Source organism: Cupressus sempervirens, chromosome 7 (assembly GCF_028749045.1).
Source record: "Cupressus sempervirens isolate cs-2001-9-10 chromosome 7, ASM2874904v1, whole genome shotgun sequence".
Lineage (NCBI taxonomy): Eukaryota > Viridiplantae > Streptophyta > Pinopsida > Cupressales > Cupressaceae > Cupressus > Cupressus sempervirens.
The window spans coordinates 675,030,657-675,055,716 of record NC_143124.1 but is presented as its reverse complement, the minus strand read 5'-3'; positions in this window follow the sequence as shown (position 1 = coordinate 675,055,716).

Below are 25,060 nucleotides of genomic sequence, written 5' to 3'. Positions count from 1 at the left end.
ATCTTCTTATCTAACAAATTTGGCATTTCAGATATGTGTGAAGAATCATGAACTCCTACCCATTTAAGGGTGTCTACCTTTATTGTGTCAAGTCTTTTGCAATTTCTTTAAAACCATTTCTTGATCCCCTGACCTTGGGGCTTTAGATTGCGATCTCCATAATTTTGTGGCATTGAAATTGAATTAGTGCCTCAAAAATTTGAATTTGAACCCTTTGAACTCATGAATTACCCTTGAACCAATCAAAAAAAAACTAAACTTGATCTTCAAACTTGAACTCAGATTGGAAACTAGAAGCTAAACTTCAATATTGACAACCAATGCACTTTCAAGATGAATCATTTCAAAACAAAGAAACATTGAACCTATTCCAATCAAATTAAACCACTTCAAACTGCTTTGAACCTTAGTTCAAAGAATTTCAAGACTCCACACTGAAAGTTTTAATTATTGGGTCTTTATGGGTACCAACATATGTCTTGATGTGATTTTCCTTTGATTCAAAGAATCATGTGAATTCTTGACACATTTTGAAAAGGTTGTGAGTTTCATGAGAAGAACGTCTGATAAGTATGAGGTTTAGATTGAACATTGATGTCTGATTCACAAAGTGATAGGATAGATCACCTATACCAAATGCATGTTATGGTTTGTGGAATACCCAATGGATAGGGCACTAATCAGCTACATGATCATTTTAGTTTGTTGTTGCATATGTGGGGTTTTTTTTATTAAAAATCAAATAATCAATCATCCATTTCCCTTTTGTTTAGGAGTTGAAAGGATACCCTCACTCATCTTATGGATTTCATAGGTTTTGCAATTTTATACTATGTACCTCTTTTATTGCATGAGTATAGGAGAAATAAGGGTTTAATTTTCTTTGGATAGATTCAATAATTTTCTTTGGACAGATTCAAATATATGCTTTGGAACAGGCACCATATGAATGAATCTAAAGGTCTACCTACCTAGGTTTTGCAAAGCTTTAAGTAGAAGTTTAGCCTTGTAGTTGGCTTAGGTTCTTGACAAATTGTGTTTGTCATAGGAGATAGCTACCCTTAGATGCAATCTCATCTTGTTTATTTGGTAATTAAAATCAGTATAAAATTAGGAGCCAATGGCAACTCTACTAGGGACTATTGAATCTGTATAGTAGAAAAACCTTAAGAATCTGAAAAAAGATTAAATAGAATGGAAAGAAGTGCATGCAAAAATTTGTAGTAGTAAGTTGTTTGATGTGATTTCTAGTTTCTTACTCAAAAAATCATGCATCCCAGTGGATATGTTATTCATTAACAACACCAACTTTGAAGAATTGCAATGATTGTTACATTGAGATTACTTGAAAGTTTATAAAGTTACTGTCAGAATTTAGAGTTGATGTTAAATTTATTTCACTTTGTCAAGAGTATAAAATTCCCAAGTTGTTGTATAAAGTTTTTTCAAATATGTGTTGTAAATTTTGGACCAACTTGTTATATTGTGTAAGTTGAGAAAATCTTTTCTCACTAAGTGAGTGGTGGGCTTGAAGTTATATCTTTGTACTAGTGCATTATGAAGCTGAAGGTATGATGAATGATACAACAATTAGAAAGAAGATTTTAAGAAGTCATCTAAAGTTCTTGGCAATGGTTGAAAAGATTATGTGAGATGTTATGCAAGAGTTACTAAATTAGGATAGGATTTGAATCTTTTGTTGTTTGCAAAATTGAAGTGGTTTGCAAGCATCACATATTAAGGTATTTTCACTTTCATGAGATTTCTTTTCCATGAAAGTAAGTTATACAAAAGCTTCGCCATCAAGTGATGTTTCTAGCACTAAGTAGGAGAGTTTTTTGGTGCATCTTCACACACTTCATGAAAGATACATTCAGAAAATGTTTTTACATGTTGGAGTACTTTTAGAGATTGAATTGGTAGAAGAGTTTTCAGATTTTCTGCAATTTATAAATTCTTAAAGTTATCTTGGTGAATGAGTTGTAAGTTTGCAAAGAATGTCAAATTTATTTTCACCTAGTATGCAGTCTATTGATGAAAATCATATATCTATTTCTACCAAGACATACTTTCCGTTACACTTTTATGTCATTCATGGTTTCCAAAAAACCATGTCATATGATCTTAGAATGCATTTTCCTAAGTTCAATGGGAGCTATTTGGATTCAGCCAGCCATCATATTCAAATGTTTAGTGATATGATGGGTGACTTTGAGATTTCTCATGAAGACATGCATATGAAGTTGTTTGTTCAAACATTGGAAGGTGATCCTAGAGATTGGTTTTCTTTTTTGCTAGCATGTTCTATTTCATCTTGGAGTGAGTTATATTCAGCCTTAATGGAGCAATTCAAGGAAATAATAAGCATATCTAATTCTTTTGAGAAGTTCTTAAAGATCCAAGTTAGGAATGCAAAACTTATTCTTGAATTTAATATCAGATTTTCAAGAGCCTTGAATGGGATTCCTAAAAATTGTAGAGCAAATGATCAAGTGTGTTTAGTCATTTATCTTGATGCATTTGATGAAAAAATGAGTTATCTGTTGAGGGATAATGAACCCAATACTTTGCATCAGGCATTCATGATGAAAATGGATATTGAAAACAATATAAAGCATAGACTAACCAAGAGTCATTTCACTAGAAAGGTTTTTCAAAAAGATGAAGACGAGAATAGAAACCAATGTCATGTTGAGTGTTCAAAATCAAATCAGCATATAGGTATCCCTATTGTTGTAATTCACCATGTTGAGAATCTAGATTTCAATGCATGTGTTGATGAAGTTTCCTTGTTAAAACATAGAAATATTCATAATATTGTAGAGGAGAATACATGTATTGATAGAGCTACAACAGTATATGATGAAGTTAATTCACTAAGTGAGTTCAAAATTTTTGAAATGGTTTCAATAGTTACTCCTCCTAGTGATAATTCTTATGGTGTTGAGAATATCATTATTCATAAAGTTGTAAAATGTTCATCTTGGTTTTATAAGGATGAAGAGGTTGAAAGTTATGACTCAAGTGATGAAAACAAGGTTGTTGATCTAGTATGTCATGATGAAGCATCATATGAAGAAGATGATGAAAGTGATTACTCAAGTGGAGGTGAGGACAATGACAATGCATACTCATCTTCATATGATTTTGATGCAAATTGGGAAGAAGAGAGAAATAATGAAAGTGAATACTCTTATGCAAGTAAAGGTATGAGTTCTTCTTCTAAAATTGAAATGAAGTTTCATCTCTGTATTGTATGAATCAACTTACTATAGAAAACTTTGAAGAGGAGTTGTCTACACAATATGAGGATAAAGAGATCATTTAAATGGATGAATTACCTAGTTGTGTAGAAGAATACCAAGAGGCTACATGTAGTTGTAATCATAAATATTCAAGTGATTCTAAGGTTAATGCATCAACACCTATTTAAAAATTAAGATATTATTGGTGGTCAAGGAATATGAATCATTTTAGAGAAGACAACACAATTAAAATTAATTTATATTCCACATGCTTAATTGATAAAGTGGACATTTTGTCTTCATGTAATGATTCTGATCTTTCTTCTTCACATGTTGAAATTATTCATGACAATGATGTTGGAAATAGTTTCAAGGTTTTCACTAATCCTCTATATGATGAAGAGTTTGATGTTGATCAGCCCATCACTTGTTACAATGCTTAAAAGGAAGCTTTGCATGGAATTATCAACTTGTTTTTTGGAGAGCACATGGAATTCTCAGATTTGGTTAATATTGGTCTTGATGATCATACATTATCTTACTATTAGAGGAGATCATATTTGTTTTCCTCTAGATGTGACAATGATAATGATGGTGATGTTGCATCATATGATGTTGATAATGAGGTATTAGATGAAGCTATTGTTGAAGATCAACCAACAACTTGCAAGGAGATTTATGGTGAATGCTCTAATATGATTGTTAATCCATTTTTTGATTGTAAAGAATTTTTGGAGAATCTTAGATTAGTTTTAGACATTGACATGGATGATATTTATGAGTACAAATTTGATTGCTCATTTGAGTTCCAATCAGTTACACATGAAGAGACACAAATTCAAGGTATGTGTGATCCCCTTCACCAATTTGAATATGAAACATTCATATTCAAGGTTGATAGCATGCATGAATTATGTGTTGAGGAGGATTTAATTTTGATTCTAATATATTTGAGAATGTTGATTTGTATGTTTATAAAGAGCATTTTGTTGAAGTGGTTCCTAGTTTGTATATCCGCTATGAACATGAAGATGTAGATTTTGTTTCGGCAAGTAAATTGATTCAGAATGCTAATCTAAATGATAAAATTGATGGAAGTAATACTCTTAGCTTACCTCAAGAAAGTGCAAATGAAAATCAGGTCTATGACAGAGGTAAGAAATTTTGTTGAAGTTCGGCAGCTCGAGGCCATCATTTGTAAAGCTTAGGAGTAGTTTTTCTTGGTTTCAATAAAGTTGTTCAAGAGAAATTTTTCAAGTGGTTTGCTTCCTCCAAAGATCTGAATCCTTGTCATGCCCACAAGGGACATGCATCCCCATACAGAGCTACTATTGGGACTCAAAATTGAAGTCTTTTTTATTTTGAGTACCATTTTGAAAATAAAGCCTGATGGAACCCCTATAAGCACTTTTTGTGCATATGTACCCAACCATAATTTTGAGGCCTATGAAGTGTTTCATGTTTCTAAAACCTTGCATTTAGTATATGCATGTGTCCTATAATGATAAATTTCCCGTTCTAAGTCATTCTATGAAGCATCATTTTGAGCATTGCTTTAATCTGTATTTTTGCCCAAGTGTCAACCAGTGACAAGAAGCTTAGTTTTCAATGAAATATCTTGCACTCAGTTAAGTTTCATGACTCAACACTTTGGGAGTGTTTAGTATGCATATCAGAGAACCTATTTTTCATATTTCAACTCAATTTTATTTGTTTTGACTAGGTTTTGAATACCTCAAAATCAGTTGGGGAGCAAACATTGAAGTTTTTTGAAGCCTAAACAAATTTTGAAAAAGTTTTCATGCCTGTAGAGGTCATTTAACCTATTTTTCCTCCTTTTCCTTGTTTGTAGATCTGGCATTAAAATTAGTTATCCTTTTCAATCAAATATCTGAGATATTTTGTGCTTTGGAGAGCCAAAATGATTAGAGATTTGATATGCAATTACAGAGAGAGTAAAGAGATGTTTTTTTTACCCTCTAGGAGATTTTTTCCAAGTGGAAACATGTCAGATGCATAACAAATATGGGAATTCATTCCTCCTATATCATTCTCTTTCTCATTCTTTTGTTGTTATTGATAGTTTTCGCTGGGGAAACCAACAAGGTTCCATTTTTCACTATGAAACCAAGGTTGTTGGTTTTGCATCCTATGAATTGAGCATAGCTCTAGCAATGAAGGCCACACACCCACTCTTGTGAAGATTTTCATTTCATTTTATGTCTTGTTTCTCTGAGATAATTTGAAATTGATGATAGATCATGTGACATATCTAGAGTTTTATTTAGTGTTACCAGTTAATGTATTCAATCTTTCCAAGGATAAATACAAAAGGGGATTTACCGAAATTATCTGAGTTTTTTATTTTGTCTCCTAATTCTACATATGCTATTAACTTTGTAATTGAATGAATAAGGTTCATTTGATTTAAGACATCTTGGATGAGTTGTGTATCGTATCTATTGTTGCTTTTGATTCAAGGAGTTAAGTAAATGCTTCAATGATCTGATAGGGTTTCTGGGTGTAGTGAGGGGATATTTCATAAGAATGGAGTTTGGGGGTTTTAGTTGACAAACTTAATTGTAAGGCAATCAAGTTAGGTCATCCTACTGGTAGTGACTCTATGTTTCAATGGATAATGCACTGATCACTAAATCAGATGCAAGCTGAGGTGAAGGTCATTTGTAAAAATCTTTTTAGTCAAATAAATTTAATATTTCACATTTTGTAGTGGGCTAAAAGGAATTAACCCTCACTTAGCTAATGAGTTCATAGGTTATGATTTGTAGCTATTTTGTTCCTATGTTATTGCATAAGTATCAGAAGACAAAAGGGTTTCATCTATTGTTATTAGGTTTAGATTATATGTTTAATTACACTGGTACCATATATTAAAACCTCAAGGTTGACCCGCCTAGGTTTTGCAGAGCTTGAAGTGAAGAAAGAGTTATACCTTATAGTTGGTCCAAGATTACAGTCGAGTACATCCATCATAGGAATTTGCTAGCCTTAGATGTATTGGTCTAATTTCTTGGTTAATTTTAAAACTGCTAAATTAGGAGCCAATAAAATGGTGACTTTGCTAGGGACTGTATTGAATCTGAATAGTAGACAAACCTTGAGAATTTAAAAGAAGCTATTCAATACAGTAGAAGAAGTGCATAAAAACTTGTAGTAGTAAGTTGTATGATGTGTTTTCCAATTTTCTTATTCAAAATATCATGCACCCCAATTAAGTTTTATTCATGGATAGCGGTATGTTGTAAGATTGGATGTAAATTGTGTTCTATGACTGTTATAAGTTTATCTTCAATTAGTTTAGTTTTTGCATATGCTGTTGAGAAAATTTTAGAGTCAAGAATTGATTTATGAAGTGTATTCTGTTTTCAAGGTGTTAATGATCTGCAATTTTTTCCATATTGAAAGTCTGGTTCAGAATTTACAAGTGGTAAATTGTTTCAATATCTTTTCTCACTAAGTGTGAGTGGTAACTCTAGTCTAAATCTCTATGCCAATGCATGTTTTATTCTATTATGCAAGGCTTTCAGTATTTCTGGACAGATCTAGTTTGTTGAGAAAGATGAAGTGTAAGTTTCTTGTAAGTTTCTTGATTGATAGTTTATGTGGTTGTTTGTATTTTCTGAAGTAATTGATTTCAAAAGGTGAATCACTGTTGTGATTTTATTTTCCTCTTCAATGAGGTAGTGTCTCTACAAAGGTTTTATCTATGGTGTGAAGTATTTCATGTTTACACAATACCAATCAACAGATCAAAGGTTTCATACAGCAACACATAAAAGGTATTTTAATTTTCATGTATTTGTCTTTCATGAAATTTGAATGAACAAAATGGTTGCCTCCATCTAGTGGTTTCAGCACTAAGAAAATGTAGATGTTTAAAATTTTATAAAATGGATTCAAAATCTAGGTCTGAAAGTGATGTGCCAACTCTTGAAAGTGTTTGTGCAAATATTGCTAAGCTGAAAAGAAAGAATCATGATAAGACTATCATAATGATAAGAAATACAATTGTTAATATTAAGGATCTTAGTGGATTTCAAATTTACATAAATTTTAAGTCAATAATTATGAATCTTGATGAGCCCTTTAGACCTAAGAAGTCTTAATGGCCAATGGTACTCTTAGAAGTTTTTATGCCACATTAAGTTGATTGGTTAGCAAAGTCAAGGTTAGAAAGGATTTTTGAATTCCAAGATTTTATCATGGAGGTTGAAGGTGCTTTGAATGCTAATGAATCTAATGATAATGAATGCAATAAATTCATTGAAAATGATATTGAAGATGAAGAGTCTCAGTTTTATGAATCAAAGGATAGTAATCAGCAATTTGATGGCATGCATAATGTGGATTCATCATGCTATGATGATTATTGTAAAGAAGAGGAAAGGTGTGACGGTAGTAAGAGTTTTTCTTCTAGTGATAAATGTGAATATGTCAAGATACCAGTTGTTGAGGTATTGTCTAAAGAAGAAAATGTATGGGATGATCAGAGTTCTAATTTTTTTAAATGTATTACTAATGAGTTTGATATTATAAATTTGTCAAGCTATCCAAATAATAACCATAGCCAAGGAAAAGAAACTAGTAATGAATTCTTGTTAAGTGTTGATGAGATTTCAGATTTGTTGGCTCATGATTTTGAAAGGTATGCAAATCTATCCAAGGATGTCTATGCTTTGCCACATTTTTCCTTTTCATATGGTAAAGTCATTTCCCCTAAATTTAATGTGAAAGAAGATATAGTTTCAGAATATGCTATGTCAAGTTTTGGAGAGGTATGTTATGGTAGTTTGTACATCAATGCACATGACAACTTCTATGTTGAGAAGAAAGATGTAGAGATAAGGTTTGTTGCTAGTTCATTTTCTTCTTGTTTTCATGAAGCAGAGATACATTCAGATTACTCACGTGATGAGGAAAGTAATAGTAATGATTTAGTTCATTCTAATGAGTTATTTAAGGAAAACATTGATACGGATCAGTATATTGTGAGAAGGCAATTTCATGATGATTCTTGTGATTTGGTATCAAATCATTTGTTGGAATGTGAAGAAAATGTAGTGTATGTTCAGTTTGATTTATCGAGTACTGATATTACAAATGAGGAGAAATCAAATTTTACATTTTCTTCATATTCGGATGCACAAGGTGAGTTACAATTTGATTCATGTAACTCATTAAATGAAGTAGAATACCAAACTTTTGTGTTCCGGTTGAAGGTGTTCATGAATCAGTTAGTAATGATTAGTTTTAGATAGATATCAATAGTTATGATCATGCCAATTCATATTTTCATAGTGAGCAAGATGAAGAAAGTAATTTTGATTTTTCTATGCACTATGAAAGTGATGATGACCATTTTGTTTTTCCTAACAAAGTGATTGAAAGTGTTGATGTGTTCGGTGAAACAAAGGAGAAAGATCATTTCAGTTTACCTCAAGAAAATGTAAATGAGAATCAAGTGTATGACAGAGGTAAGGAGTTTTGAAAATTTTTTGGTGGCTTGGGGCCATCGTATGTACATAGGAGTAGATTTCTTGCTTTTAATAAAGTTGTTCGAGAGAAGTCAGGGGTGTGATCTACTTCTTCCAAAGATTTGAATCTTTTCCATGCTTGTAAGGGGCATGCATCCCTAGATAGAGCCATTGATGGCACTCAAAATTTCATTCCCATTTTGAGTGTCTATTCCAAATTTTGAGTCACTTTGAGCCCCCTATGAATGCTTTTCATGCATATGTAACTGGTTGTCACTTCAAGGCTTATTTGGTGTTTCAGTTGTTTAACACCCTTCATTTGACATATGCATATGTTTTGTATTGATAAATTGCCATCCCAAGCTGTTTTGTAAAGGCCTGTTTTGAGCAATGTCCAAATCTACATTTTGCCCCAAGTGTCAAGCAATGACAGGAGGCTATGTTTGCAATCTAGTATCTTGCACCCAATAATGTTTCATGACTCACTACTTTTGGAATGTTTAGTGTCCATATCAAAGAACCTATTTTTTAGACTTCAAGTCATTTTGAATCCGTTTGACTAGGTTTCGAATCCCTCAAAGTTGGTAGTTCATTGTTTCCATGCATTTGCAAATTGTGAAAAATTCTGGAAGGCCCTGTTTGACTTGTTATAATTTTGACCCAATAGACTGAATTGAGAAAATTCCTTTTGCACTACATTTTAGAGGTTAGAGACTTGCTAAGTTCCAATTTTGAGCTTATGAAAAATCTGTTTGATCAATTTTCAAATGCGATTCCAAATGCAATTTATTACTTTTGCTAGTGTCAAGAAATGCAAATTGGTTGGTACCCCAATTCATGGAGTCACATCTCAGAATTTGTGATAGATGAGATCAAATGGATTGTACCATTATGTTCTATTCTTTAGATACTTTAAGTGTGCCAATTTTAAAATCTTTACGAGTCCATCTGCACATTTTCTCAGGGTCCATTCCATTTGCAAAAAATGTTTTTCTGACAATGTTTCCAGTCTGTAAATTCTGAGTAGCCCATTTTGACTATTCACCAAATTCACCCAGTTATTCATCATGAGCCCTAATCATAGATTCATACTTTCCTCATGACAGTGAACTAATGCCCCAATTTTTTTTTTCTCAAGTACCCATTTGCCCAGTTTTCAAAGCCGAAACCAAATGCATTTTCCAAATTTTTGACATGTTTGTAGGTGATTTTATGTAAGCAACTTCAGAGGTCGATATCTTTTGACCCTGATGTCATCATGTGACATGGTTTGGTAGGCCTATTGAATATGTCAAAGAGGCAAGAAGTTCAAAGTTTCAAAGCTCGGTCAGGTGTTTAAATCAGTTTTTAAAGCTAGGCAACAGGCCTCTAACACAGATTTCATAGTGGTGTGCAAATGATTAAAATAATTTTTCAATAGTGAATTTGTGATCAAATTTGATTCCATTCAGTTTGAGATAATTAATAGATCACTTTGAGATATCAGTTGTTTGAAAACAAAAAAATTAGCAAGGCCTGATTTGGGGCCCAACCGATTCCATCAAACTAATAATGATTGTGTGCGAATCAAAGATGTTTTCAATGAATGAAGTGATGGCATGAGAAAATCCACATGCACAATCAAGAATTATAATTATGGACAATGAATTTTGAATTAAGGAAATAGAGATGTCTTAAAGAGGGATTATAATGATATTAATCATCACACTACCATAGTTGGCACATTCCAAAAAATTTGCATTTGTAGAGGGTTGTTTGTACTTCTTAACATAATTATGACTGATGATTTCAGGCCAGCATTCAAAGCAAATGGTGCTATGAATTTAACAAAAACTTTGAAGAAGCTATTCTATTCTACATTTGGTTCCATGGGAATTCTTCTAAGCGAACATTACCCACAGTGGATTGGACTAAGATCCAATCGACTCAAGTGGCTTCAAAGAATTGCATATATAAACATAGTTCTCTACCCCCTCACTTCCATTCCTCTCATCACATACTCCTTTCTTCCTACAATCTACTTGTTCATAGGAAAATTCATAATTGCTCCTCTAGACAACATTGGGATCATGTGTGTGACAAGTGTCCTTGTGTCAACAGTGAGCGGCATTCTACTAGAACTAGAATAGGGCCAAGTGGAAATTGAAGAATGGTGGACAAACCAAAAACTTTGGTTTATTGGAGGCATTTCTTCCCATATCTTTACAAGATATGGTGCACCCATGGCATGAGAGGAGGTAGGGTAGTTGCCCACGCCAAAGAGGGCATTCACACCAGTGAGAATAGAGTAAGAGCATCAACAAAAGAGCTACCCGTACATGAAGGAAAAGGTCGTAGCCCAAAAGGGGAGCCACTCATTGGCCATTATGACAGGGAGATTGTAGATGGAAAGAGCTCCACGTGAAAGAAGGGGCAAGGAATCCCATGTCAAAATCGGCCAACATTTATAAGGAGTAGCCCGCATCTTGAAATAGCCCATGCATAGAAGAATAAAGAGTCCTCATCCAAAGTGAGGAGGAGATGTGCTCCACACCAGGAAGAGAGAAAACCAACCAGTAGCCCACAGCAGAGCATTCATGTGGAGGCCTACATTTTTTTTTTTAAAGTGTAGAAGAGATATCCCACATTGATAATGTGGAGAGATATCTGTTATATTTATAGGGGAGCACACAAGTGATAACATGTCTAAGATACCCTCTTTTTAAAACAAGTGATGCTTGAGGGAGGGGCACATCTATCTAGTAGCCATGCAAAGTCAAACATGGTTTTGAATTGGATTTCCAAGTGCCCAGTCATGAGTTTTAAGATAGGAAGGAAACGTCCTGCATTATTACGATTGGCATAATATCGAGAATGTGGAGTATAAGTTTTATGGTGCTATGGGAGAGCTTCCAATGTATGGTCAAAAGGTAATTTTCGAAGGGTCTTGATGTTATGACCATAGCATTAGCATGAGGTCGTAAAGAAAAATTTGGAGGCTCATAGTGCTACTATGGGAAGTTTAATATATGTCTTCATTGTATCATCGGGGAAGCCAAAAATGATGGTGAGATGATTTAAATGATTTAAAGGATTAATATATTAAGTATATATTAATGTGGTCGGAAGGCAAGTTTTAAAGACTCTACAATGCTACGATGGGCCAATATTTCAAATGGAAGATAAATGTGGGACCTGCTCAATAATGAAAGCCAACCAACTTCTGCAATATGGTATCGCAAGATTGGAGAGTATTGGAGAGTTGTGAAATATAAAGTGAAAATGAATATAAAATTCAGAGATTTCAAACACACCAATTTTTCAAAGGATGAAATATTTAAATGAATTTAAAGTTTTATATAGTTCAACTATGTAAAACTTTTAAATTTTTCCATTTTTAAAGTTGTGTTCATGGTTTAGGAGCCAGAATTTCAAATTGGTCTCAGAGGCACAATTTTTGTACAAAATATGCAGTGTAGCATACCATCAGAACAAGAAAGAGATGAATTTTTCATTTCTATGGTCAGATTTTGTATAGATCTTCATTGGTTCATTCCATAAGTAGATTTGTATTTTTTGGGGCATTCTCAACAGAATAGGTAGAATTCATCATGGAGCATCAAAATCAGTTGGGGGGCAAACATTGAAGTTTGTTTAAGCCTAAATGAATTTTGAAAAAGTTTTCATGCCTGTAGAGGTCATTTCAATTGAATTTTTGCCTTTGCCTTATTTGTAGATCTGGCATTAAAATTAGTTATCCTTTTCAATCAAATATCTAAGATATTTTGTGCTTTTGAGATCCAAAATAATTAGAGATTTGATATGCAATTACAGAGAGAGAGTAGAGAGATTTTTTTTTTTCCTCTAGGAGATTTTTTCCAAGTGGACACATGTCAGATGAACAAATCTGGGAATTTATTCCTTCTATATCATTCGCTTTCTCATTCTTTTGTTATTGTTGGCAGTTTTCTCTAGGGAAACCAGTAGGTTTCCAGTTTTTATTGTGAAACCAAGGTTGTTGTTGGTTTTACTTCCTGTCAATTGAGTAGAGCTCTAGTAGTGAAGGCCACACATCCATTCTTGTGCGGATTTTTATTTCATTTTATGTCTTGTTTCTCTGAGATAATTAGAAATTGATGATAGATCATGTGACATATTTGGAGTTTCATTTAGTGTTACCAATTAATGTATTTAGTCTTTCCAAGGATAAATACAAAAGGGGACTTACAAAAATTATCTGGGTTTTTTATTTTGTCTCTTAATTCTTCATATGCTGTTAACTTTGTAATTGAATGAATAAGGTTCATTTGATTTAAGACATCTTGGATGAGTTGTGTATCAGTGTGATGACCCCTTTTTAATCTTCAACCTGATATTAAAATTTTAGGCCATAAATTAGGAAGTCGTCAAATTAACAAACATATGATCCTTATTGTTATTAAAATATTGGAGGAGCTGAGCATTAAAAATCAATTTATTGGTTTACTGGAAGATTTCTCCTTATAGTGTCAGATCATCTTCTCTCATCAGGTGATGATCACCTCGAGACAATAGAATTACAATGTAGAGGGTGCATGAAACAAGCTCCAAGCGATTCTGACAAGTGCTCGAAATTACTCTGCCTTTCCCTCCACTGACTCCCTATCTCAGGATTTCACCATTCAGGTGAGGATCAAATTTTTTGTACTACAATTTGAAATGCAATCCAAATGTATCTTTAAATCTTTAAGAGAGCATATATATATATATATATATATATATATATATATATTTATTTATTTATTTATTTATTTATTTATTTATTATAATGTTCTAGTATTTCTTAAATGTAATGTTTATTATTTACTTATCATACATTTACATTAATTTTGAAATATCATTATGTATATATATATAAGTTTCTATTGCTTTATACCAATTTAATTCAAATATATACTTTATTATATCAGGTGATTTGTTGGGTTATGAACTTGAATAATTTATTTAAACATAGTCTTTATTGAATAGAATTATTTAAACATAGCCTTTATTGAGTAGAATGAAATCACTGTAATAATGATATGTATATATGTATTTATTTATGTATTGATACTATTTTCTAATGCTTAATAGCATATATTTATTTTATCTTTTCTTAATACTAATATTTATGTAAAGTACTTTACCAAATGAAATTTTATGATTAGAAAGCATTGGATTCATTTGAAGATAACATCACACACACACACACACACACACACACACACACACACACACACACACACACACACACATAATTGAGCTCACGCAATACTTTTACATATCTTTAAATGCAATTATCATATATAATAAAATTCTACGGTGATTTAAATTCGATTATCATTGATGCATAACTATGTTGGTGAGTAGAGTCGTACCTATATACTCTCAAGTTACTGTGTTACTATATTATGAGATCGACAGCTTGGTACTGTCCTTGGCCGAAGGCTCCATGATGTAAGTTGTAGAGATTTTCACGACCCTGTAGTATAATGTGGGATCTCTTGTGTTATCTAATGTTTATATATCCTTCTTCCCGTGTGTTTGTTGTATGCCACTTCTTTTATTATTTACTTCCTCCTTTTTTTTTTCTTTTTTCTGTATCTCTCCCTTCTATCCGCCCTAACCCTAACATTTATATCATGCAGATTGGACAACGTCCTTCCATTTAATCATAGTTGTATTAACACAATATGTTTATATTAATTTTATATTTAAGGTAGAGATGTTTGAAATTACATATATAAAGTGCCAATAGATTAATGGGAAACATTGGTAGTTAGGGGATTAGGAATTTCTTTGAATTTAAAGAGTATAATTAGGTTTAGGTTTACTTATTTAATTAAATAGATAAGTTGATGTATATTAAACTTAATGTGTAATATTTGATATTAATGTATTTTGAGATAAATAATATTTTATAATTATGAATGTTTATATTGGGTTTGGTGATTATAAATTTAACATTAATATCTTTAATTATGACTTGCACATTATTTGATTGAAAAATTTTGATAGTAATGCTATCATGGGACTATATTAAAGATAATAATTTCAAATATTTAAATTAATATATTACATATTTGATAAAGGAAGAACACATTTATGTTGGCTCATGACAATTAGATCTATTGTTGCTTTTGATTCAAGGAGTTAAGTAAATGCTTCAATGATCTGATAGGGTTTCTAGGTGTATGGAGGGGATATTTCATAAGAATGGTGTTTGGGAATTTTAGTTAAAAAACTTAAGTGTAAGGCAATCAAGTTAGGTCATCCTATTGGTAGTGAATCTATGTTTCAATGGATAAGGTACTGATCACTAAATCATATGCAAGCTGAGGTGAAGGTCATTTGCACAAATATTTTTAATCAAATAAATTCAGTATTTCATATTTTGTAGTGGGCTAAAAGGAATTAACCCTCACTCAGCTTATGAGTTCATAGGTTATGATTTGTAGCTATTTTGTTCCTATGTTATTGCATAATTATCAGAAGACAAAAGGGTTTCATTTGTTGTTATTAGGTTAAAATTGTATGTTTAATTGCACTGGTACCATATATTAGAACCTTAAGGTTGACTTGCCTAGGTTTTGCAGAGCTTGAAGTGAAGAAGGAATTATGCCTTATAGTTGGCCCAAGATTTCAGTCAAGTACATCCATCATAGGAAATTTCTAGCCTTAGATTTATTGGTCTGATTTCTTGATTAATTTTAAAACTATTAAATTAGGAGCCAACAGAATGAAACATACTTTGGGATGAAGCATAGTGCCTCATGTGCTAGAGATATTAATAAGTAGAAACCCACCACATATAGATAAGGTGAAAGATAGGTGACCCTCTACCCCAACCTATCCTAATATCATCTCTAGCAAGCGTTATGAGAGATGTAAAGAAGCATATGATGATCATCAAATATGATCTTCTACTAGATTTTCTCCTAATTTTTCTACTAGAGCAAGAGCTATTTGATGACCATATTTAAAGATGGTATGTGTGGAGTTATGAGAACAACTAGTGATGAATGAGGACTTTCAACATGCCTGTGATCAAAATTTAGAAATGTCATTCTAAAGATAAGTTCTTTTCCTAAAAAAAGCCTTGAATTAGAAGCCTTGTCATGTGTGGAAGAGCATCAGTTAATAGGTAATGAGTTATATATGAACTTCTTATATCAGATTGAACTATTTGAAAAATACAAATGAAAGATGCAATTTGAAGATGTACTTTGCGTAAGATGTTTTGGTCATGGAGCTGAAAGCTTCATAAATTGAGAAGACATGCACTTGGATATGCCAATGAGAAGTGTTTAATTGACCTTTTAAGAGTTGGTTGGGGAAACATTGATGTGATATGTCAAAATGGAGATGAAAGACATGTGAATCCATTTTGTAGTCTTAAATAGACCTTCCAATTTGTGTGTACTTGTGTAATGAAAGCTTTACCATTAGTAGGTTGTGGAGACTTAGAGCCACTACAACACTATTGAGGAAGGGATTGTGTTTTTAATGTGTGAATGAAAGCAAACCCATGAGCCATGAAAAAATGAGATGAGCTTGCTTTTGTATAGAACTGTTGATCTCCTTAATGGGGTACCTAGAGCATGCCATTATTAAACAAATGGCATTGATCAATCATTTTTTTTGTGCAAATTCTAGGTGATGAGATTATTATGGAGATGGGGACGTGGTTGTTGTGCTTGAAAAAGCTTTGTGCAGACACATGATGGTGTATTTTGGAAATGGCCTATGGATTTTATCCCACATTTGTCAAGTAAAAAACATTTCATATGTTTTTATATGGGAACGTAACTTCTATGTATGTCTTAAAGTTGTGAGCCTTTTGAGAGACAAGGCTTATGTGTGCGGTTCATATTCAATCGACTGAGAACTGCTAGAAATTTTGACCAAGTCAATGTGAATGTGGAGGAATGATGTGGCACTAGGAAGATGAATAGCAACATAAAATGTGGAAAACATTTCCAGACCTGACACAAAATATGAGGTATAGATATAGCGATTCTGACATGTGGTGCAACATCATTCATTATCACATTATCATAAAATAGGTGGCAAATGTTGATTGTACATGCAAGAATGCGACAACGTGACATATGGTAGGGTGATGATGTGGCACTGATGAAATGGCACACACTATGAGGTAGTTAAGCTTGCAAGAAAAGACACATGTCACACTATCACCTTGTCATGATGACATGGTGAAATCCTAATTGTGCATGTGAAAATGTTACAATGTGACACATGGTAGAGGTGATGACATGGTGACATATAGATGGACGCACTAGAACATGCCATGTGGCAAAAATTAATGGTTGTCACAAATTTGAAAAATAAATTTTCTCACCCATTAGAAAAATTAAAAATGTGAGGACCAATCAAAAGATGACATGTCATAGCATGTCATAAGTCATTGACTAGTCATCAGTCCAATCAGGGGGTGCCACATGACACCTATGTGGCAAAGGGCTCTAGATCATGATGACATGTTGACTAAAAAAGTAGTACAAACCAATAGGAAGGTGACATGTGGTGGTGACTTGTCAAAGTACAATGAGGTAGGCTGACATATCAGGATGACAATGCAGAAATCAGCCAATCAATGACTAACACATGTTAGGCCAGTCAAACTTGGGTTAACCTAGATTTAGAAAAAGAGGAAAAAACAAAAAGTCTAAAAATAATTATTTATTTTTTTATTCTCCTCTTTTGATGTGATTTTTAAATTGAAAAAAGGATTTATGGTAAAGTTTTAACTTTAGGGAAAAGGGTAATTTTTTGCAAAAAATGCAAGCCTAAGAATCAATCTGCAATATGGAGTTTCAAACAACTATCCTGGACATTTCCTTTAAGTAGATATAGGACTATTATATATCAACACAAAGCTCTCAAAGTCTAGTTTTCATATTTTTCATTTTTAAATGAATAGGTATCAGTGGGTAAAATTTATGTTGATTTTTGTTCAAGGTACTCCTTATTCAACTACATTTTGGTACATGCAATTTCATTTTTAGTTTCTGATGAAACAGTGAAATGGGTAGGTGTCAAATTTGGAGAGGGTCATAGAAGGGATGTTATTTTTCCTCCAAAGTTTTAAAATGATTATTTTGGAAACTTCTAGAAAAAAATCAGACATGTTATCAAAAAGGGGCTTTTCCATCATTCAAGGAGATATTTGGGAGATTTGTAATGTGTAATGATGGGATTTGATCTGGTTTTGAGTTCTAGAGAGATGAAAGATGTTCTGTAACAACATGGGATGGAGATTCAAGTGGAAAAGTGTCAATTCCATATCAGATCCATGATTCCTTTCTTATCTATATCTTTCTTTCTTCTCTCATTGTACAGGGTTGGGTCCAGACATATGGAAAGGTTGGTTCTAGTTTATTGGAGGTTGGTTCTAGACTCTTGGATAGGTTTCCTTCATTGTGATACCACCAAAGTTCAACTTTGTTGGTTCCAAAAGTTTTGAGCAAGTTCTTGGTAGGGTTTCCACCATTCTTTCAAAAGTTTCTATCTTGTATGAATAATAATAATGAAATATAGAGTAAAGTTCTGATCTTTTGGTATGTTTTATGAGTCTTTCATGCATTTTGAATGTACTTGTTTTGAAAGGAATTAATACAAAGAGAAAAAAATTTACTTAGTTTCATTTTGATTCTTGTCTCAGTTCTCTATTGTTTATAATCTTTTGTGGTTTATGGATAAAGAACATAGATCTATTTGCATCTCACTTTGAGTTGTGTGTCTTGATGTGATTTTCCTTTGATTCAAAGAATCATGTAAATTCTTGACACATTTTGATAGGGTTGTAAGTTTCATGAGAAGGAATTTTGATAAGTATGAGGTTCAAATTGAATGTTGATGTTTGATTCACAAAGTGACAAGATAGATCACCAATACCTTATGTATGTTATGGTTTTTAGAATACCCAATGGATAGGGCATTGATCAACTACATGATCATTTTAGTTTGTTGCTACATACGTGTGGTTTTGCTAATTCAAAATCAAATAATCAATCATCTATTTCCCTTTCTTTTTAGGAGCTGAAAGGATACCCTCACTCATTTTGTGGATTTCATAAGTTTTACAATTTTCTACTACATGGCTCTATTATTGCATGAGTATAGGAGAAATAAGGGTTTGATCTACTTTGTATAGATTTAGATATATGCTTTAGAACTGGTACCATATGAATGAATCTAAAGGTCTACCCACCTAGGTTTTGTAGAGCTTGAAGTAGAAGAAGGAGTTCAGCCTTATAGTTGTCTCAAGTTCTTGACAAATTGTATCCATCATAGGAGATATCTTCCCTTAGATGCAATCCCATCTTGTCTACTTGGTAGTTAAAATCATTGTCAAATCAAAAGCCAACAGGCTACATGTTCTTACATATTCTTTATAGAGTGGGAAAGCATAGCATTTTATACTCTTTGCAAAACTACATTTCCCTTGATTTCACTATCCTCACCAATGCCTTAAGAAAATAGAAGAGGATAAAAGAGACCAAGTGGCTAAAACAACTAAGTCTTGACTATAATACATTTTAGAGGAGGACCCCTCAACTTCCCTCTTTGGCCTTTTCAACCTAATCTCCTTCAGAATTGAATCAAATGCAATTGCATCACCAATATTGAGATTTGGTAGTAGTTGGATTTCTTATTCTTTAACATTTTTTCTTTGCTCCTCTAGGCTAATAGGATCATATCTAATCATCATATCATGTTCTACATCTTTAGCAAGATCATTAGGATCATCATTTGGCTTTTGTATCATCTTCTCCTTCACCATTTTGAGGCAATCTTTTCAATAATATTGCCATTGTAATTTCTTGAACGGGATTAATTTTACAAATTTTTCATTAGCTACATCTACCTTGCAAGACTTTGTTCTTAATTCCCTTGGGAATAGTCCCTTTATCTCCTTGGTAGTAATATTAGAGATTGGTGCTCTAGGGACTTGAAGATCTTTTTGTGCCACATTTTCTTTAGGGACATAAATGTACTCTTCTTCTTCTTCATCATCATCCCCATAAGGAAGATTTAGTTTCCCAAATTTGTCTATACCTTCAATTTTCTCTACATCCCTTGTAGTATCCTTTAATTGGTCTCTTTCTCCATTTCTTCAAGTAAATCTTCACTATGTTTTTCCTGCAATAAGGCTATAAGGGGTGGTCTTGGACATTCTAGAGATGGAAATCTTCTTGTTGGATCCTTTAGGGCTATTGCTTCCATACTTGGTATTTTAACTATTCTTGGATTAGTAGGCCTCTCTCCCATTCTTCTCCTTTGATACAATCTTAAATCTTCTCGGGTTTCAAAATCCTTTTCTGACTCGTCATCATGGGCTTTTGATTCCTCTCTTATTCTCTTATGTCCTCTTCTTTCTTTAGGGACTATATCAATAGATTGCAACAACACATTTAAGGTTTCTACATCATCAAAAAAAGTTACTTTTGTCATTTTTGTTCTTCCCAACTTCTCAATCATAGTATCATATATACTTTGGAAATTTCCCAAAAGTATTCTTGACCTCTGTTCCAAGCTCTTACAATTTGAGAGTCAATCACAATTTGGGTCCTTTTCTCTAATCTCTTATAATGTATCCTAGTATATACACCATTATGATTTCTTTCTTATCTAATATTTAAAATTCTCATTATTTATAATAATTTCCTCTAGGTAGTCAAACTCATGTTTACCCCTTGGAGGGCCTTGTTTATCTTTTGCATCAATCTTTCATAAAAATCTTCTATATCATTCATCCTTTTTTATCTAACCTCCAAGTTATAGGGTCTGAGTAGTTGTGTAGTGCCTCTCCCATTTGACTTTTGTAAGTCATCCTGATGGATGCAACCTTGTTGATCCTTTGTTGTGATGGGATCATGATTGTGACCCTGAGTGATCTACACCATTGAGGTGTTTGGATTTATCTTTCTATATCAGTTGCTTTGTTTATGCTTTTGACTAATCTATGAGATTATGATGTGATTTATGGTTCACTGAGGTTTGTGCCAGTGGTTACCAGGATCAATGTGGTATCATGAGGTTGTTCCGTGATTACCGTGAGATGTGTGCAGAGATTGCAATATGTACTTTTTACCATGCTACACTGGACTAGGTTCCTGTAGCAGTGGTTAGTCATGTTTATGACTATGGTTTTTTTTGTGTTTTAAATACCTTTTTAATGCAGAGTAAACAATCATTATTAAATACTTAAGTAATTAAATGGGTTGTTCATGTGAGATTATTTGGTTATGTGCTGCGGACATTTACCTTGTTATATTTTTGATTAGAGAGATATTTGTTACTCATGTTATGTTCACATTTGAGACGACTTGAGGGTCAGATGTTATACCTTGATTTCAGTATCATAGATATTAGACTACTATGTTGTTCAATTAATCATATTGCATGATGATGCCATTTTGAGATGACAATCTATTTTTTATGATGATATCTGGTTATCTGATTTTTTGGACATACCTCTGATTATGTTATGTGATGGATTTAATGCTATGGTTATTTACGTCATTCCTATGTTGTTATGCTTTATGCAAACATGAGTGATGTAAATAGATTATTTTAATATAATAAATTAAATGGTTAAATTAGAAGATTTAATGCATGTATTGCTTCGGCTATGTTATTATATGCAATTGCACTTGATCGTGTTGTTTAGTGTGCAGGATTTATATCCCTGGCAGTGGTACATGGAGTTAGTGATTTAGCCTTTCATATTTTACCAATGTTGTCCTAGTATGGTCGACATATCCTTAATTAAAGTGTTTAAATTAAACTTTTCAGTGATTATTAAATCTGAACTCATTTGCATTATGTGATTAGACTAGTAAGCGTGTCTGTGCATTTAGAGGTTCGCATTGTCGCAAAAGTCGTTAAGGTGATTTCTGTGTTTTTGGGCTTTTAGGTTTTTTAAATGAGTTATTGTAATTTCTGAAAGATTTTCCATAAATGAATTCCTATTTATAGCAATAGCCTGTTTTCGTTGGATCGATTCGGGGTTTAACTAGGTTGGCTGGTTATTTTCCCTAATTGATTATTCACTCGAAAAGTGAATAAGTATCCAAAGAGAAATTGAATTCCTCAATTCTCACTTTCAAATTGGAAAGTTGGAGAGTAAAACCCAAAATCCTCTTCATGAGAATTTACTATTTTGTTCGTTGTGGGAGCTACGAGCGTGGGATCGTCACGAGTTTGGGCTCATTGGATCCATCTCGGGGAAACCTTGGATTGCCGCGATTTTCAGCTACTTCTGTGAGATATTTATTTTATGGTTTAGATTCTCGTTTTGCCCATTTGGCTGTGAGGTAGGGCTTTCCTGTTTTGTTGTTTCTGCTCTGTTTCTGCTTCTGTTTTTTGGTAGTCGTTTGTTTGAAGGCTGAGAACTAGTGTTCCCCTCCATTTCTGTATGCTAGTTCTACCCAGTTGGGTGGGTATGAATATTTCCCTATTTTTCGGGATGAGGGTTTGGGATTTTGCATCGTTATGCTGGTTGTTTTTGCATACAGTGTCCATTTTTATTTATTTTTGGATTTTTGGGGTTTTTGAACCCAAAAGCCAAATGGGTTTTAATTTTGAAGTTTTTTCAAAATTTGGGGTTTTTACCTCGTTTTGCGTGCTGCCCTATTTTCTCGAGTTTTCTTGGCACAATGTGGGTCGTAGGCTTGGATGATCCATTTGGATATCAGTCAGACCACTTCTGCACTTTTATGTTGTATTAGGATGTGTATTGCATTCGTACTCTCGACGTTGTGTTCGGTTGAGTGATTTTATACCTGTTGTTATTGTTTCTTTTGACCTTTGCTTTTGTTTCGTGAACGCTAGGATTCGTGTAGAATCCATAATCTCGGATTAAGGCCGGTTGAGTGAGTTCATGATGTTTGGTCTTGTTACATCATTGGGATTCGTGTAGAATCCAATCTCTCAGATTGAAGCTGATTGAGTGATTTCATGATGTATGGTTTTATTGGCTTTGGGATTCATGTACAATCTGTCCTTTCCATGTTGCTTTCGATTGGGTGTTTTCTTTGCATTGTGTTATCATTCCTGTCCTTGTGTTATGATCTTCATGATGGTGGTGCACCACACACGAATACGTGCACGTACATTTGTTGGGTGACTTGCAAGGCCTGATCTTTCGTGGATTTGTTGGAAGTCATGATCATTGGGGTTGGGATGGGAGTATGCATGCCCACAGGCACTTGTTGTAGGATGAGCATGGGTAGGGTAGGGTAGCATCTGGAGGGGGCTTCTATCTCACAGCTCGGCATTCATGGCACCAGAGGTTGACGGAGGATAAGAAGTTTTAAGCAAGTGATAACTAAATAAAATGTGTGATTGTTAATAAAACTTAAGATAAGTAAAATTTGTGAGCACCCGATTAAGTTCGAGGACACAATGTGTGAGCACCCGTTTAAGTTTGAGGACACACGATCTAAGCTTGGACTTTTCAATGCCAAGAGAATCTCCAAGATGTCAGCCCCTACATAGTAGCCTATTGAGTGTCTGACCAGGACTTGTACTCCTTGCATTTTCTTAGGTTCTTGGTTGCAACCATCATACTGTCTGGCGTGAGTGTTAGCCTTGGATGTTGTGCTTTATGTGTGTTTGTGGTTGGATCATTATCTCCATCAGTATGGCAGGTGTGGACCTATGGGTGCCACGTGGTTGGTAGGAGTAGCTACCTTCACCACTGCTAGGGATCGACGTACAGAGACGATCTTTTGCCCTAGTGCGATCGTTGCTGGATGTCTTCACTTGGTACTTCAGGTTCTGGAGTATGCTTTCTTGTGATTTATGCTTTCATTGGGATGCTTGTATATCATGTTTAGATGATTTTATTTTATTTGATGCATTCCCTTATTATGATGTTTAGCATATGATTAGATGCTGTGAATTGTTGTATTAGCATATCTGTTGCTTATTTTTGTTTAGCATGTGATAGGTGATGTTATCTACTGTAGGATTATTTTATGCTTTTCTACTAGCATGTTAGATTTCCTTATGCTTATATTGTTGCATGTTTTTAGTATTTATGTCCCTATTAAGACAGTACTGACGATCTGGTCAGTGGCTTGCAATGTTACGCGCGGGGGATGGCTAGGACCCACGATGGTCTTATGATGCTATTGACGGTTGGGAGGATCTGCGTACTTAGTTTGGTTGTTTTGTTCCTGAGATGTATTTATGTACATTGCGATGTTGCTTTTGTTCTCTACGATGTTTATATTCAGTGTATTCTTTGTTGTTGTAGTTTAGATGGATTGATGCTCTTCATTCTGTGTTGTTCTTGCACTCGAGTGTTAATTCCTCGAGCCTTTGTGGATCCGATACTCCCTAGTGTGGAGGTTCTTTGCTCTCTTTTTTGGTCCTTTATGCTTCTAGGAGTGTTTTCATGTTTTTATGGGCGACATTTTGTCAGCATTATGCGACATAAAAATGTATCGCACGCCCATACAAACTATGTCATACGACACTGTAAAGTGTCACACGCCTTTTTGAGAAATGTCGTACGACACTGGAAAAGTGTCGCACGCCTTCTTGAGAAATGTCGCACAAGACTGTGAAGTGTTGCACGCCTTCTTGAGAAATGTCATATGACATTGGAAGAGTGTCACACACCTTAAGGAGAAGTGTCGCCCTCTCTTAGTAAGAAGTGTCGCATAGTTTTTTGTAAAAACCTGCGCAGGTGGACAACAGGCACTTTTCTTCATGATTCAAACTTTTTGAGAGTTGTTTTGCATAACCTTTTGGGCGTTCTTCAACCCAATGTTGTTGCATTTTGAATTTTGGTGGTTTCCCTTCAAATGCATTTTTTTGTGTCCTGTTGTTGTCTCTTGGGGTTTAAATATATCATTTAAGTATAAATTTCTTATACTTAAGATATATTTTAATATATGCGACGAATCTTTTGAGATAGGTTTTAGACCTCTCGGAGATAAGTTATGGATTCCAGAAAATTTTAGCACTTCAGAAATCCATGCTTAGCAAATTTTTAGGGGTTCAGGACTTTAGGCTTAGCCAAATTTTAGGATTATGCATTTTACCCCAGCTTGGTGTTTTGTTGATGAGTGGTCATTTCTTGTGCCCTCATCTTGTTTTTGGTGGTTATTTTTTTTGTTTGTGTGTGTCAGTTTGGTAGTGGCGTTCGGAGATCTGTTGGTTGCTAGGATTGCAGTGAAGTCTTCCATTGTGATCTTTGTGATCCTTGTATGATGTTGTCATGTGCATGCATACTTGTAAAAAAAAAAAAATTCTTGGCTTGTATTTCATCCTTGTTTCCAAGGA